General features: G+C 34.6%; 1 protein-coding gene across 1 annotated transcript in view; it reads left to right on the top strand.

Moving 5' to 3' along the window:
* The window catches only part of LOC140757888 (uncharacterized), a 228,496-nt gene that overhangs the window by 145,225 nt on the left and 69,512 nt on the right, over nt 1-13,759 (top strand). The window lies entirely within an intron of this gene.

Here is a 13,759-nt window from a genome sequence, read left to right as displayed (position 1 = left end):
CATGGGTGCCATGGACTCGTTAATAGACGCCAAGATACCCAAATCTAGAACAGAAATCTAAATTTATCATTCATGTCTGTCTGGTCGAGAATCGAACCCGGAACCCTGTTACAGAGGCACTCTGTAACTGACATCTTAGTTAGGTTCTTGATCTATTCAGACCATCTGGTTGATCTTCCTCGAGGTCTTTTGTCCTATACTTCTGGACATATGTAGTCAACCTCAGATAGAATCCTACCCGAAGTAGGCCAGGTGCGTTGCTACCTTGGCAACTGAATTTGTACTCTTCGGATAAGCATGTCTCCCTTACTACCTCAAAACAGCAGTACTTAGCAATGCTGTTAAAACGCAAAAATAAGTACAAACAACAGCCGAACTTAAAAATCAACCGCATTTAATTCCTTTACGCTCCTCTACCACAGATTAATAAATAATTACTACGTAACCTCAATATCTATTAATATTCACTTTATACGTTTAATAAACCACACAGGATTAAGTCGTCAGCACTCGTCAGGGAGAACATTTGTTACACGACTCACATACGAGTGACGACCGCTCAGCAACTAAGCCTAGACAGATCATTAATATGTAAAATAACTTGGATTATGGATAGTGGTAAAGTTTGGTTCAGTTAATAATGGAATTAATATTCATACGCAAATTCATTTTACGTTGTTAGAATAAGGTCAAACATTTATTTTGACTATTATGATGTGTGACGCAACTGTCTCCAACCGGTTGAATGCGAACAGGGTTCATGATTCAATCCCTGGTCTGGTAGCTAAATAATAAACGCTTTCTACACTCACAGCCCCACACTAGGGTTCACTAGGCCCCACACTGTATCGTGGGTGCAATGAACACATACAAATACGAATACACAAACCCAGAAAAGATATCTAAGTTTATTCAGATATGTGTTCGGCTGGGGATCGAACCCGGAACCCTTTGGCCGTCAGACTGGTATGGTCACCGCTTCGCCAGACGAGTCGTCAATTATGTATTTAAATTTCTTTTCTAGGTCTGAAAAATCATAGGATCAATATTACAGACCTATATAAAATACAGGTCTGTGATCAATATGCTTAAACAGGGGTAATACCATCGCCATACCTATTTCTAGTGTGCAGCGATTCTTGTATATTGGTGGAAAAGATACCAGCTGACTTACATATAAGGCGATCATTTAAGTCCTCAGAAGTGACAACTCATTTCTAACCAACATCAGGTAGAACCTCTACTCTATATGGAGTGTAATATATGAAATACACATGTTCATTGGCTCGTTTATTACATTACTCCTTCGATCACTAATAAGAACTAGATACACAATCCCATACAAAAATGAACTTAAAAAGTGGCGTCAAATTGACGCTAAAAACAAAGAAAAAAAAATTGACGACCGTGGTTTGTCACTTGGACAAGGAATTAGTGGAGACGAACTGTCATTACTTTTAATATTTTTATTAGGTCGAAGTAATTAATTTTAATGAACATAATAATAATTTATCAATGAAAGTAAGTAATATGCAGTCACAATTTATTATAATAAAAACATAATAAGTTTAAAATTAAAATATAACCAAATACAAGTAATTTAATTAAAAAATCAACAAGCTGTTTACGCCGTTATCCAACGAAATATATTGCCCACGACTAAATAAATATGTAGTAAACCAACTTAACCAACATTTATTTCAATTATTTTTACCTGACTGTCAAGGAAGGGTTATGTTTTTCGCGCGTATCTTGTATGTTTGTCTTTATTTATTTGATCGGATCTAACAAACGGCTGGATGAATGTCGACAATTAAGGTGTCATTATATTCGTCTCAATGACCCGAGTGTCCTTAGATAGGTGTTAGAAAAAAAAATCAAGATGGCGGATTCTTGGCGCGAAATAGTAATATTTCAAAAAAAGTTAACCGAACCTATCGACTATGATATCAAATGAAAGGAAATTAAACGGAGATTATAAAAACATATAATTTGTATATATATAAAATAGCAAGGTGACTAACTGATTGACTGACTAAATGATTTTTTCATTTTTCAGAAATCAACGTACAGCCAAAACCGCTTAATTTAGAGTTCTGAAATTTTGCACATGGGTTCGCTATATAGCGTAAATAAGTACTAAGAAAGGCTTTTTGGAAATTCTACCCCTAAGAGGGTAAAACAGGGGATGACAGTTTTTTTCAAATCCTTTAATTTTGAAGCAACTACTGTAAAATTTAGTATTTGGCTTTCTGGATAGGAATAAAGACACACCTATTTATCCCTTTCCGAAAAATCAACCCCATAGAGGGCAAAATAAGGGTTAAAAGTTAATTTGAACAACCGTCAATTTTGACGCAAACACTATGAAATTTTGTATCTGGCTTGTTGGATAAAAATAATGAAATTCTACCCCTAACGATATAAAATAATTACTAGAACTTTGAATTACTGAAGTTATATATTCTATAAATCGTAAATGGTGGATGTTTTTCCGAAATAGTAACACGTTTTAAAAAACGTTAACCAAAACTATGGAGTGGGGTATCAAAATAAAGGAAATTAAAAGGTGATTACACACATATTATATGATATATACATGTGTATAACACATCGAGGCGACTGTCTGACTAAATGCGTAAGTTGCTGCGCCAGACACCAACGTAAAGGGAAACCGCGGATCTTTAGCGTGCTGGAATTTTACACATAGGTTCTTTATATAGCGTAAATGAGCCCTACGAAGATAAAATAGGATAATATTGTTTAAACATCTTTTGTTTTTGAAGCAGATACCTATTATAAAACTTTTTTTTGGCTTTCTTGCTAAAAAATAATGAAACGCCTATTTCACTGTTTTTGAAAATTCTACTTCAGCCTTTATAGTGCAGTCGGGTTTTTGATTATTTTAATTAAATTACTTGCTTACTTTGTAGTGACAGAAATCCGTTGTAAATTTCTTCTTAAATTTAGAGTTTTTTCCAACACCTATCTAAGGACATTTGGATATTTGAGACGAATATAATGACACCTTAACTGTCGAAATTCACCCAGCCGTATGTTTGATCCGAGGGAATAAAATGCAGTGCAGCTAAAGTCCGCTTATAAAGATACATACAAGATACGTGCAAAAAAACATAACCCTTCCTTGGCAGTCGAGTAAAAATAAAAATATGGAATCAACAGGATGCCATTAATTCCCTTGAATAAACTGAGTTTATTGGAAAACAGTCTTTTCGATGGATTTTTATTTTTTTTCCGTATCTTTTTTGGCTATGTTAAGCAATCTTATTTTAGAGTATCTTTCGACAATAGACTTTATTATAATAATTCTATGACTATTGTCGCGGCAGTTGGATGAAAAGACATCATAAAATATATTAAATAATAATTTACTTAATAATTTAATTTCACTCATTTACTATTTACTCATTGCCTATGTTTAATTATTATACAAAACAAATATTTTTATATAAAAAAAGAAAAAAGAAATTAAATTAAAGAAAAAAAAAATAAAACAATAGCGTCTCCATTCAAGTTAGAACAGAGTCACCATGTAACCCGAACAAATCAAGTGGGCTTGCAATAGTAAGAATTGTACGTTTAGTAACAGACTTTACAATTTAAATGGTTTATACATTCTGTTGATTTTTGTTGATAATTTTTAAAACTTAAAAATAAATTATTTACGAACGAAATAGCAGTATTTATAATTGAGTGATAGCAATTACCTACTTATAATAATAATACTTACCGAAAATACGATATTCCATTATTTGTTAGCGTACTAGACGTGTGATTTTTGCAGTTTTGAACGAGCACTGAGGCATGTTTATTCTCCGAACGTTCAAACACTACTAACCTAAAAGCGCACCCAAATGTCTATTTGGGTGCTCTTTTCGTCGCGCCATTTTTTTGTCGCTGATTGTGTATCTAGTTCTTATTAGTGATCGAAGCATTACTCTCATAAAAATACAAAAGGCTAGTGACTTTCTTAATTCTATTAAAAGTTTTAAAGAAAGAAAATTTAACGACAACCTAAAAATAGAAGCACCATTTATATAAAAAATTCAGTACTGTTCTACTCAAAGGGAACGATAAAATACTTATCCGAGCCGTGTATAAGCCGCATTTTATAAAGTTTGCTTTCACATTACTTGTGCAGTTTTAAACTCTTTGACGGTTTACCTCTCGGCTTTAAGAGGCCTTTGGGAAAATTTAGAGCGGTTCGCGTAAAAAATGAGTGTTTTAAGTTTGCGAAAGTTAATACAGAAACAGCGTTTAAAGGCTGACCCCATAACTGAAGTTGTTTTTTATAATTTAGAAGTAGCAGACGAGCATGCAGTCCACCTGATGGTAAGTGACTACGGCTGCCCATGAACCCCAGATAGGATTAGATTCCTACCTGAGATCGGCCACTGATGCACCGCTCCTGAGGACTAAGCTGGAACGCCTAGGAAAAGTATGTCTCCATTACCACGCCCTTCAAACCAGAATACAGCAGTGCTTAACACTGCTGTTGTTAGGCAGAAATAGGTATGGCGGTGGTGCCGCCAGACTCGAACCACATAGGGTTCTACCACCTTCAATTTTTTTTGTTAAGAATATATTTTAAGGAAAATAATAGCTGTGAATTGAATAAATCTCGATACAAAAATCTAGTGAAAATTTGGCTCTTTTTCTTCATCAGTAATTATAGTAAAAAAAACCCGAAAGCGCATTTAAATAATTTACTCTCACATTTTAGACGAATACGAGACAACGACACCTCATATGTTAAAACCGTATGTTTCATTTTATTCGAGAGCCTGTTTCATTCTTAGTTCATCCCATCTTTTCACTCTCACCTGGGCAGAGCCCGACGGGGCAGTGCGCTGAGAGGACTCCGGTTGCATTCCTTTGGAGATCTCCCGGAGTCCTCTACGCAGCGCTGAGACGGTGTTTTAGTGCGATAAAAATCCGACATAACTCCGTGTCGCTTCCACGGCACCGGGTACCTTTTGAAGGTTTCCCCCTGGAGAAAAACAAAAAAGTTTATCCCATCTTATATTCAACAAATATTTTAAAATCATTTAAAATTTAATCAATAACCGAAGCCTCGAAGCGTATACGCAATTTACGAGGTAACTAAAGGTTAATAAAACCATTTATGCGTTTAATTACATCTTAAATCAATTTTAATTTATATTACCTGTACCTAAGAATTAATTTTATACTAACATACTACGCATATAAAATTGTTTGGATTATAATAAATGAAACTTTGTTGGATTTAAGCTCCAAAAATTTTAATTAACTTGAAAGAAAATTTTATCCCTGTCGTCTTAAGGTACTTGTTCTATTACCACAAAGAAAGTTAAAGCGATTTTGTAAACGATATCGAGAAATTTTACACAAAATTCAGTACCTGTCTGACCTACAATCTTCTTGATCTACAGTATTATGGAAAACACAGTAGATAGTAACCAAAAAACATGCTTACCAATCCATATTGGACCAGAATTGTGTTTAGGTCGTCATTTGTTGTGAGAAAATACCTCGGACCTAGCGTGGTACATAAAAATCGATTATTAATCTATTACTAATACTTATACATTTGCGATTTATGTTACTTATTAAATTTAAAATATATGACGTGTTATTATGTATAGTGTATTACATTATCTGTGTGTTATGAAGTAAAAATAAAGAAATATATTTTTAGTTAGCAAATCTGCAAACGCTTATCATTTACTCGCTTGCAATACAACAGTGCGCTGCGCTTATACAGGATGTTTTATTTAACATATAAATAGGGTGTTTCCAACTCAAAATTTAATCCGTTTGGCCTCTGAAGTTTATAAAGCGTTGATGAAGAAAAAAATAATTTTCAGGAATATCGCGGCCACGGTCCGGTAATGAAGTCGGGACCGACGGGAAATTTACATCTTAAATAAGCCCGTTGTTAGGGCTCGTTACGTTATCCGCCGCCATTTTGTATACGGTTGAATCATAATATTTTTTGCATTAGTGCCGTATTTTAACCGAAATGGCTCACCAAAAATGAATTATTTTTTTCATTGGTAAGGGTTGAAGCTGAATTTAAACGTTTCTTTTTATATTTTCTTGTTGTGTCGGGAATATTTCGTTTTGAATTCAGATTATTCCAGATTATCTGTAACCTTCAGACGGTGAGATTTTGCACATATTGCCAATTTACATAATGTAGATGATCTTTTGAGAGCTCAGCCACGAAGCTTTGCCTTTTGTTAGCAAGGTGCAGTTTGGAAGGCTATACTTTTACTTTTAGGAGCATCATGTATAAAACTTAAGAATGTTGTCATTTGCACTTAAAATAAATAATTATAAATTTTAATTATACCTTGAAAACACTTTTGTAATTTACATTTACATACACTTTTACACCCATTTTGTTTTTGCCAAGAAAAGATCGACAGTTAACAATTACTTCATACTTACTAGAAATTAACAAATTTTGAACTTTGGTAGGCAACATTTGGATAGATTAAGTATTAATAACGGGCCTTATCAATATCTCTCCAGTCTAACACTTCAGAACAAAGATATAATATCTCACACCGCTAAACAACCAGTAACATATTATTATCATCGTATTAGAAATATTGATAAAGTTTCCATAAACAATGAACAAGCTTCGCTTCTCCGTAACCACAGTTCGCTATATTGCGAAACTTCGCGATTTCTGATATTAATTCCAAGATAAGTTACATGAGTAATAATGCTAAGATAATTTGATTCTCACCATATTACAGCATCGAAAGTAATTGTACAATAAATCAAAATGATAAGAACTTCTTTATTTTTATAATATTGATGTAACCAAGGAGCGTGTAATCCACCTGATGGTAATTGGCTACTTCCCCCATGAGTACCGGTAATAATCAACCCTAGATAAGATAAGAGTACTACCTGTGGTTGACCACAGATGTCTCGCTACCCCTCGGAAAAGTTTGTCTCCCTTACCTTCAAACCAAAACACAACAGACTGTTTAAAATTTTTTCCTATGTCACTCCTGCCATTTAGACAACTCCAACGACACCTCATATGTTAAAATCCAGCCGTTTGGGCTGTATAAATTTATTACCATTTGCTTTAACGATGAAGAAAAACATCGTAGGGAAACCTGCATAACTGAAAAATGAAATGAAAAGTTTTAGAAGGTATGTGAAGTCTACCAATTCGTACAGCGCGGTGGACTATGGTCTAATCCTTCTTATTCTAAGAGACTCGTGCCCAGCAGTGGGACAGTGATGGATTGATGATGGGCTGTAAAGCATGCCAAAGAATGAGGCATACCTACATACAAACGCGTTCGAAAAATACCCTCCGCAGCTGGGTAAAACTATAACATAATCATAACAGCGTCTAGCGAAGAGTAGATTATATTGAATTATCACATACCCAGGGGAATGGTTCCTTGCGTCTACAACTTCATGATAATTTAATAAGTCCTTTTATTTCCCAAGATTGTGACTTCACTAGTTTTCTTACGATATTAGCTATATATTATATCAATAATTTCTCGTAGGCTCGAGGGTAGATTATGAATTATTAACTGTTCAGTGAATTCCCTTGAGACCTCGCATGTAACCTTATGCTAACCTTTGACGTTTATACTTAGGGCCATGATTGAAAGATCAAAGTATGTAATGAAATATACTTAATTAAGTAAATATTCTACGGAAAGTAAATTAACTGAATCATTGAAGCACTAAATTATCAAAACCTGTTTTGCATACGACGATCAAAATTGAGGATTTTGGCTACGAAATTCTAATGTTCAGCTTTTTCAACCCCGAAAGTTGTGTGATGTACCTCCTCGGAAGCAATCGACGGACAAAAGCACATAGGTTTTTTTTATATTTATAATATAGAAGAAGCAGACATATTCGTACATATTTAAAAATATCAGTAAACAATCTACAACATTTTATCTCGGCATTATAGGAATAGATAATTAATGTTTTATCCAATCCTTTGTAATCCAATACTACTTTAGCGAGAAAACTTTTAATAAGATCCAGCACAAACGTATTTTCATTTTGATTAAATTAAATTTAACAAGACTACAATAGGATGCTAAACTCTTAGAAATCTGTGCGTCTTGCGAAGAGCAATTGATCTCAATCGGGTGACCATAATAACTACAAATCGAAGGACTTTCCAGTTCGGATTTTATAAACGGTCTTTATTGTAAAACCCCTTAAACCTGTATTTATTGATTTTATAAGCAAATAGTGTATATAAATTCATTTGTGCCAAACAAAATATGGCGGATGTTAATGTGTAATTTTTTTGTTACAGGTATGGGCCAATTTCATCGCCACGTGAGCGTGTAAGAGCTTAAATATTTTCCCTTTAAATTATTAATAAAATTAATTCATAAGAATAATTGTAGACTGAGTGGTCATACAATATTACGAGACTTCTTCTTGAGGCTAATAAAATTAAACCCGGGTTTTGCGTACAATTGTCCCGAAATTTCCAATCGTATGGTATCTATAGCGTTTAGGAACTTTACTTAATGAATAGCAGTACAATAAGAGTTGATTCCAGCATCTGGGTGTCGTTATTCTACTGTATTCTCTGTATTCTCTATCAATTCTCTGAATAAATTTCACAATACAATGCTATAATTAAATATTAATTTTATAATTCTCGCGCGTCGATTAATTACTTGTACTCGTATTTTGTTTTAATAACAGTTCCAGTTTCCCATATTTATATCAAATGTTTAGGTATATGAACCATGTATTAATAACAAAGTGTATCATAGAATAAGTGAATAAGAATTATAAATAAATTAAGCATTACTATGGCAAGGTGTGGATGCCGGTTGACTTACACATAAAAATGCCTTCACTTGTACCTGTACTAAGTATATGGAGTAGGTCACAGATCTCCATGAGCGGCAGTGGCCACTTAGCATCAAGTGGAGTTGCTTGCTACTTATAGAAAAAATACTAATTTAATAGAAAAAACAAACATCTAATACAAAAAGTGTCCCAAAATTTTCAAACTCATGGCACATATAGCGTTTAGCAACTTTATTTAATGAATAAGCAGCAATACAATGAGCATTGATCCCAGCATCACTGGATATCGTCTGTATTGTCAACTCTCGGAATAAATTCCGTTATAGAAATGCTCGAATCAATTTACACTGGTATAAATTAATATTAATTTCATAATTATGATCGTTTTCGCGCATGAACTGATAATTTGTTTTTGTTTTAATTGGCGATCGAGTTTGTTGAATTTATGTAAAATGTGTAGCGTATTTGAAAATATTTTTTTGTAGTGTATAAGCTCTTAGCTATTAGGTTAAAAATATTACTGTAGTAGTAGCTTTATGTAATAGAAACAGTAAAAGGGCAGTGATGACCTAATTTTTAACCGACTTCAAAAAGGAGGTGGTTATCAATTCGGCCGGTATCTTTTTTTTTATGTATGTACACGAATTACTCCGCCGTTAGTGGACCGATTTTAATAATTCTTTTTTTTTGAGAAATTCAGTATTTCAATCCATCAATCGGTTCCGAGGATCAAGTCCCAGGCACGCACTTCTGATTATTTTAGTTATGCTCGTATTACAAATTAATTATTTATCACTTGCTAAACGGTGAACGACCTGAGAGTTGTTAAGAAAGGGAGAAGTCTACCAATCAGCACTTGACCAGCGCTACCTAAAGTGGGCTACCTAAAGTCGATCACAAATACATTTCCAAAACTGACTTAAGTAGGAAGCCCTGTGTATCTATAATTTACCTTCAATACATAGGTAAAAATGGGCGCAATATTAGTTCCATTGCAGTCAAAATTACCTCAATGTACTGGTCATTTATACACATATCAGCACATTACACGCTCCAACTATTATCTATACGTATACCAGTATACACATGACAGTATGAAACCGCAACCAACCAACCGGATAATGTAATTGTCATATGTGTGTATATGTACGCGGTTACGTTACATCATTGAAACATATATTATGCAGCAAGAACTATTTATTGATGTTTAATGGTTAATACATTTTGCTAATTAAAGTTTAATAGTTAGTGCTTAGGGGTTAAATGTGGTACTCTGCGTTGTTCAATTCCGGTTTAACCACCGTCTTACTTTTTGTCGACCTTTATTTTTTTTGTTCACGAGGGGGAAACCTTCAAAGGTTATGTGGGATTTTTACCGCACTAAAACCCCCCCGGTGGCCGTCCTCAGCGCTGCGTAGAGGGCTCCAGGATCTCCAAAGGAACGCAACCGGAGTCCTCTTAGCGCGTTGCCCCGTCGGGCTCTGCCCAGGTGAGCTTGACGCTCGCCACACCATCTGGTGTACGACGGTATGCGACCACACACACCGCCGCCCTTCCCGGGGTCGCTTACCGGGCGGTTAGAGCTCCCACTCTTACCGCCCGCAACCCCGGAAGCCCCTTTTAGTCGCCTCTTACGACAGGCCGGGGACACCGTAGTCCTATTCTGGTCCCGAAACTACAGGGACAACCTTTTGTCGACCTTACTACCCTACACTGTTAAGTCTCTTCTCAAAGTGAGAAGCTTTTAGGACATGATACAATCAGAATTGGTTGAGTTTACATACCTTTGTAAACCATTTTCAAGAAACTCTCAATCGTCTAGGTACGCCCAAAAAACAAGTGTTACATTTCTTTCGAATATATAGATATTTTTGAAAAGTTGGAGTGTGTGTATATTGACCTATATGGGATTTGAACCTCGAACTGCCCGATTGCGTAACCGATTTTGAAACCTCTAAGCCATAATTGCTAATGTCATTAGGAAAATGCATTATTCTTGAAGTTGCTCTTTCGTTTTTCGTATATCTTAAACCCTGTAGAAACGTATCATTTACATGAAAAATTCTTGTAAACAAAGACATCATGCGATTTACTTAAAACATGTAAAACAAAAATTCTGCGTATTCATTAAAGGGAAACAAAGTGTTCTCTATTTATGTTTTCATGCTCCAAACCAAAAGCCACACTAAACCGGGTTTTAGTAAAACCACAACGCACACATGCATGCACATGCACAGCATATGAATGTAAGCGGTCACGTAACTTGCCGATACCGCATATGTACATACAACCCTTGGCTTAGAACGCTCGAACGGTATGTACGAACCTCTTGGCCTGTTTTACGAGTGGTGTGGTAATCTTCGAATGCACACATCTGATCTTCGCTTCTACGTAATAAAACTCTAATATTAGCTTTTTTACGGTTCCGTTCCTACTAAGTGGACGGTTTAAATTTTCACAATGCATTTACTTTTATAGTTGCTATAATAACAAATACTAAAAATATAAAAAAATATATGAAAATTTGGTAGCCAGGGACCTTCAGTGTGCGAGTTCGACTAGCCGATTTTTACATATATTTTAACTGTCAGGCGTGTTGGTTCCGTGATAATCAGTTTTTGAATCGCACACAACTTCGAAACTTAATTAAGAGGCTGAGTTTTAAACCACTAAGCTATCACTGCTTCTTATTAAAAATGATGAAAGCAACTTACAAAAATTATAAATATACCCGCAGACAGCACTGTGGCGTCCTCAATAATAGTACAAAAAAAAAAGTGTTGGTTCATTTATCTTCAGACTTGCTTCGTTTCTTATCAAGGTCCGTTATAAGTTAAAAGTTGCAACTTTCAAACTATTTAAACTGGTGTTCTTTTTAAACTGATTTCTAAAAGACTCGAACGCCAACAAGTTAGCACTGCCTCGGAAGAAGTTTAGAAGCAGACAACGCAAGGACCTCGTTAAAAAATGTATATTAAAGTCATACTATAAGACTTTCTCATAAAGTATGCATAACCACGTTCTCTAGTTGGAAATAATTAAGTTTGGTGCAGCCGCGACGAGCAAGCAGTAATTATCGTGAACGAGATGTGGTTAACTTAACGTTATGGCTCTTGCAAGACAGCTTTAATACATAATAGCTGGTTTAATAGTCAACGGTACATCACTAGCTGCGCTTGTTAGTAAAAAAAATATTAAAACACATTTGTGACTGTGTGACAACTATAAAGTAAGATAAGGTTAGAACTCTTTGTGGTTTGACTCCGGCGGCACCACCGCTACACCTATTTCTACCTAATAACAGTAGTGTTAAGCGCTGCGGTGTTCTGGTTTGAAAGAAGACATACTTTTCCGTGGTTATCCAGCTTAGTCCTCAGGAATAGTGGCGCATCTGTAGCCGACCTCAGGTAGGAACATGTAATCCTATCTGGGGTTGATTACAGATGCCGATGGGCAGCAGTAACAGCTTGCCATCAGGTGGACTAAATGCTTGTCTGCTACTCCTATATTAAAAAAAGCACAACGCAAGAACCTCATTAAAAAAAGCATATTAAGATCTTACTTTATAAGACCTCATAAAGTATGCATAACCACGTTCTCTAGTTGGAAATAATTAAGTTTGGTGCAGCCGCGACGAGCAAGCAGTAATTATCGTGAACGAGATGCGGTTAACTAACGTTATGGCTCTTGCAAGACAGTTTTAATACATAATAGCTGGTTTAATAGTCAACGGTACATCACTAGCTGCACTTCGTAAATCACAGACCAAAAACAAAAACGTGACTTTGTAACGATAAAGTTTTTTATAAAGGAGATATAAGTTTAATTATTGTGTTTGTTTATTTATTTGTTTTATGTATCTTGTTTTTGTAAGTACTTAGTATGTTATTAGTAATCGTTGAGCGTAGCACTAAGTAAATGAATGTAATTAGTTTTAGGAAGATGATTTATAAATGATTCTAAAATTACTCGAAAATACCTTATGATTATTATTTTTTTGTTTCTTTATCTTTAATTTAATAATTAAATTTGATTAGAAACGTTACTTTATTATTATTTCTGTCTAAAGCTAGAAAAACAATCTTTAAAATAGTTTCGCAATCATTCGTTTAGAAAACTGTTGAATACCACTGGCTTGTGAATTGCGAAAACGTTATGATAGGAACTTTACTATGAATAACTATGAATAAATGGAACCCAATTTGACTCACATATAAAGTCACTTAACATTTAGCTATTGCTATTCATTTCTGAGAATTCTGGTCTATTAAAAAGATAACCCCTATCATATACCACACTGGTCTTTCAAATATTTTCCTCCATTTTTAAAACCTAAACCAACAAGGTACGTAAAGATCCGTTAAAATAGAAAAAAACACCTCTCGTATGTCGGGCGGTAATAAAAACATTGGACCGGCATCGTGATTCACTGGCGCGGAAATATCTATCGGTACTCAATTGGGAGTGCAGTTACTATATCGATATACGATATTTATAAACCATTTGCATATTGCTGACTCTATTTTTTGTAATATTTAAAATAACCTACATATTTTATTTCAACTATTCATGGTAATTTGAAGAAAACTTTTGGACTATTAAAAAAATAAATTGTATAAAAATGTTTATTACATAAGAAATTCATTCATTACGCAACTCATCAAGAGATGGCGCTGCATGCTCCTGAATCACGCTATTGACATTTACTAAACATTTTATTTAACTACTCTATGTACTAATATTGCAAGCGTTGAATTTATAAAAGCTTGTAAAGCTTAAATTCAATAATCTTAATTAATTATATAATCTATATTAGCGAAAAAATCTAATACTAATACATAGGAGATACTAATACTAAAACTACACGACCATAGTGGTCATATTATTCTTACGTGATCCAATTACTAACTCTAACGACCTCAGC

The sequence above is a fragment of the Epargyreus clarus genome, unplaced genomic scaffold, assembly GCF_041222505.1.
Source record: "Epargyreus clarus isolate Ecla_fem2 unplaced genomic scaffold, WU_Ecla_fem_2.2 ptg000005l, whole genome shotgun sequence".
NCBI classification, from domain to species: Eukaryota; Metazoa; Arthropoda; class Insecta; order Lepidoptera; family Hesperiidae; genus Epargyreus; species Epargyreus clarus.
This window is presented reverse-complemented; position numbering and strand designations above follow the sequence as displayed.